The sequence below is a fragment of the Dreissena polymorpha genome, chromosome 5 (assembly GCF_020536995.1).
Source record: "Dreissena polymorpha isolate Duluth1 chromosome 5, UMN_Dpol_1.0, whole genome shotgun sequence".
Taxonomy (NCBI): Eukaryota; Metazoa; Mollusca; class Bivalvia; order Myida; family Dreissenidae; genus Dreissena; species Dreissena polymorpha.
Window position 1 is genome coordinate 47,647,011 of NC_068359.1, and position 4,903 is coordinate 47,651,913.

Below are 4,903 nucleotides of genomic sequence, written 5' to 3' on the forward strand. Positions count from 1 at the left end.
CATAGATATGTAAAATGTTTAACCCTTTACCACTTAGATATGTATGTAAACGTATTTGTAGTACCTTACAAAGTTACATTTAATTAAAGGCCTTTCTTACTAGATTCAAGTTGTAAAAGCTTCATTTCCAACCCTTCCAACATACTGCAAGTTACTTGCAGGCTGTTCTGGTTTTATGCTGTTTGCACATAGCCATTTTCAATTTGCTTCTTATGATGGAAAGGGCTAAAAAGGGCTTAATCTTCATAATCTTCAACAATTATGTTCAATAACAGTCACAAAGTGGTGATAAACTTGCTCCTTCAGAAAAGGCACAAATAGTTAATGAAACCAAAATTCCAAATATATAAGAGTAAATACCGATATAAACAATGAGAAACAATAGTCTACCCACCTCTCTCCAGAACGAAGATGGACCATTTGCTCAATATCAAAATGCTCCCAGCGAAAATCTCCCGTGTACAGCACAGTACCTTCCTTGCCTTCCAACAGAAACCTGTCAGAGAAGACAAAGCATGGTGATGTTGATGTGTATAATTGCAGTGTCAACCTCATTCTAGCAGAATAGTTCTTTATTAATACATTGAAGAAGCATACATTCTTATAGAAGTCTACTAAGATGCCTTAAAGGGACCTTTTCACGTTTTGGAAAATTTACAAAATTAAACAAAAATGTTTCAGATTCGCAAATTTTCGTTGTAGTTATGATATTTGTGAGGAAACAGTAATACTAAACATTTACCAACCCCTTAAATAATCACTATATTCATCTTTTGACGATATAAAAACCTGAAACGATTGAATAATTTGGAGAGTTCTGTTGTTGTCGTCATATTTTGTGTCACTACAAGGATTGCTTTATATATAAAGTATAAAAATAATGTATAAAATGGCCGAGTGGTCTAATCCATAAACTATTTCTCTAGGGTTCAGTGATTCCAGCCCAGTGGAGGGTTACTTTTTTTCTTTCTTTATTTTTTTTTTAATTGTAGCTTTATTTATCCAATGTTTACATTAATCAATATAAAGCATTAAACAACAAACTTCAATACATGCCAAAATCTGTGAAAGGGTCCCTTTATTATTTTTTCCAATAGTGTAAACAACTACTTTTTTCGTGAAAATTGGTACAAGCCATTAGCAGACAAAATAACCTTCATTACAAAAAATAATTCAAAATCATTTTACATACAAACAATGAATCTATATAATTATTGAAAAAGAACAAATTAAAAAACAATATCTTAATATAATATTTGCAAAAAAACAAATTAAAAAACAATAACGTAATATAATATTTGCAAATTCCAACAAATTCCAAAACAAACATCCCCAGTTAGGCACTCACATGACACTTGCTGGACAGTGAAAGGCAGGAAGCAGGGTGACTGTGATGCATTCATTCTGGAATATTAACAATAAATAAAAATAATTAATACACATCTGACCCAGATTGGAACTTGGGTCTACATGTCAAGAAAAACATTCTGAACAAGTTTCATCAAGATTGGATAAAAATATGTAGACTCTAGAGTAGTGAAGAGCTAAATTTTGATAACTGATAACATAGAACAGGAGAGAACAGATGCCAGACAGAGTGACCGCAATACATTGTAGGTCATCATGAGAAATTCCTTCTAAATTGGGCTAAAAAGGCTCAATAAGCTGTTTCAGATGTCTTTGTTCATTCACATTTAATCAAATCTCCATGAAACTTCACATATATGGGGTCCATTATTAATGACGGTTATTATTTCTGTCCAATACCTTACATTAACAAGGGCTGTTTGTGAAACATGCATGCCCCCCATATGGGCTCTCCGTTGTAGTGACAGCCATTGTGTGAATATGTTTTTTGTCACTGTATGTCAATGACCTATGAAATGTATCCAATAGTGCAAAAACCAATCAGGACCTATACTAATCAATTATATCCATTATATGATTGAGTCTTTGATTTTTTGGATTCCTTTCACACATTTTGACTTATTTGACAATATGTGAAACGTGCACACAATTTGTAATGTTTTATTTATTAATGGTAATGAAACATGTTATTTATAGAAGTTAACTCCCCTAGTCAATGACCACCATAGATAGCAATGCAATCTGATTAAAAATAGCCAAGGCTAGTGTTGTGTATTGGGCAAATGTATACAAGTGCAACTTGACCACATGACCAGTATCATGTGTTTACCACACACAGAAGTCAGTTATGTAATAGACCATTAATTCCGCTCCCAACTTTGGCCACTTGCCAAGATACTGACCAGTATCAGATGGGGTTGTGAAACTGTGTAAACAGTGAACACCAGTCCATGTAATACTGGCCTACCACTTGTACTAGTTGATTTGGAGTTAATACAGTAATGCATGTACAAATGAGACACTAAGCTCAAAAGTTAATTATATGTGCCTCTGAAAACTAACCAGAGGAGTGGGTTGAAATTTACAATCTTTACTTGGCATTTGAGGAAATCTGAACTCTCTGGGTTTGGATAGAACATCCCCAAATTAACTTTTATTTACACTTTTGTTATTTTTGTTCAATACACAAATATTAACCTAACTTTACAAATCCTGAACAGTAAAGGAAACTAAATCTAAGTTAATATTTTAATATGCTTGATCCTATTTATGTATTAACATTGTTTTATACATACAAACTGTGTTGCTGTTTTTCAATTAACAAGCAGATTAAAAAGTATTCATAAAATGAGCGATTTTGGCCACATATATTTGACCTCTGACCTTGAAGGATGACCTTGACCTTGACCTTTCACCACTCAAAATGTGCAGCTTTATGAGATACACATGCATGCCAAATATGAAGTTGCTATCTTCAATATAGCAAAAGTTATTGCAAAATGTTAAAGTTGGCGCAAACGGACAGACCAACAGACAGACCAACAGACAGGGCAAAAACTATATGTCCCCCACTACTATAGTGGGGTGATAAAAATTATAAACACAAAACACAATACAGAACCTGTGACATGCTGAATTATTACAATTGCAACATAAACATGTTTTATAATTGATTCTTTTTTTATTCAATTGGTAGATTGAGACAAAAACATTTTCCTGACTTTCATGATTTTCAAATACGTTTATTAAGACTCACTGAACTCCAGAATGAGCATTGATGTGCACTTTGCATATTAACTAATGGGTCAACTGAAATATACACAATGTTGCACATGGTTTAAACAACTAATGCACAGAATACCTTACTCACATGGTCATATAGTGGTTCTGGTATTTCTATTGTTGTTGGTGTGTTGATTGGCAGACATTTCTGAAAAGTTAAAAATTTCCAACTTAATTAAATTAAATTTACAATTTTATGTAATATATTGTGGAGTAGACATATGTTTTTAGGAAATATATACTAGTAGTTAATGTCGATTATTAGATTTATGATATAAAAGAAACATGGAAAAAAACTTATTAGTGTGGTACGATTGAAGAGCATTGTGCGAAAATAGGTACTATGCTATTTGCAGCCAGCAAAGCTCCAGACCAGCCTGAATATTTGTGCAGTCTAGTCAAGAGCTTCTCTGTTTGCTACAAATTCATGCAAGGTTTCTTGGTCTCACTAGCTAACATTATGACAGAAGCATATACCGGTATTGAGCTACACTGTTCTGATTTGTCCTAAAGGCCAGTTTCCCACCATGCGGCTCATTTAGGCAAAGGTCAAATAAAAGGCATGTGAATGATACTACCAAAATAAATACTATACTAAATAAAAGTAATGTTAGTGTAAAGCATTAAATCTTTTTTGTAAAATTGTATCATAATATGAATTTGGCATAACATTTTTTTATAAGAAAAACTCCTTATGTATTATAAAATTGAGTAGCATTCTGGGAAGAGTGGGCTAAATGCATATGAAAAGTGATCACTTTGCCTTTTGATTGTGTTTTTTGTTTAAAGGGAGTCTCTTATTAGTGAAAAACTCAATTACAGCACATTAAGTGTCTTCCCTGATTATCCTGCATTAAATGCAGAGGCTTATCTGGGACGACACTTCATGGACATGCATTAAGCCCTGTTTTCCCAGAGCGCCACTCAATTATTATCTGTTATGTGTAACATCAAGCTGAGCTAACAATGTATGGCTTCAGATGGCAATACTTTCGACTTGCTAGCAGGAGGGCTTCTGTTACTTCAGAACAATACAAAAACACTCCAGTGCTGAAATGAACACACCAAAATACCACAACTGCTAAAGAAACATATTTCTAATTTGTATGTGATGAGAAAGTAACAATACATTATTATAATTCAAACATAAGTAACCATTAAAATGGAACAATTGCTTGTTTTGGGTTTTTAAAAATTGTTCTTTTATATTAAAAATTTAAGAAAATTCCACAAACTCTTACTTAGATTTTAGTCGACGAAAGAATAATGGCTCCCCCAATCCAACTGTGTGATCTACAAATAAAAATGTGAGTTCAATAAAAATGAAAGATTAAAAAAAATATATATACAGTTTTTTTATTTTTCATAAATTTTCAATTAAAAGATTTAATACATTTATATATGACTAGTATATAAAAAGTGTAACTACAGATTACAAAAAGATTTTCCTCTGTACATGTACATATTTACCCTCATGTAAATGAGACAAAAGGTAAACTGTTGACTGCAAATTTTTGCTATCAAATCTATCCAATGACAATCTGTCAAACTCTTTCATACGTCCTCCAAAACAACTCATGATCTGAAAATATCAAAATATATTGTAAGAACATGTACAGGAATATGATTCTAAAAAACGATCATTGACAATAATTATATTAAAATTGCTGTGGTGTTTACATTTTCATCTTCATCATGTTTAGAATATGCTTTTTTTATTGTACAATAAATCTATCATCAATAAAACAGAAAG

The 4,903-nt window shown here is 32.2% G+C and overlaps 1 long non-coding RNA gene across 1 annotated transcript; it reads right to left on the minus strand.

Moving 5' to 3' along the window:
* Positions 1–1,360: 1,360 nt before the first annotated feature.
* Positions 1,361–4,689, minus strand: LOC127880857 (uncharacterized). Its single transcript, XR_008049793.1, has 5 exons — positions 4,621–4,689; positions 4,392–4,443; positions 4,116–4,200; positions 3,239–3,298; positions 1,361–1,404 (listed from the first exon to the last, which is right to left on the minus strand). It is a non-coding gene; the product is annotated as an uncharacterized LOC127880857 (long non-coding RNA).
* Between the last annotated feature and the right edge of the window lie 214 nt (positions 4,690–4,903).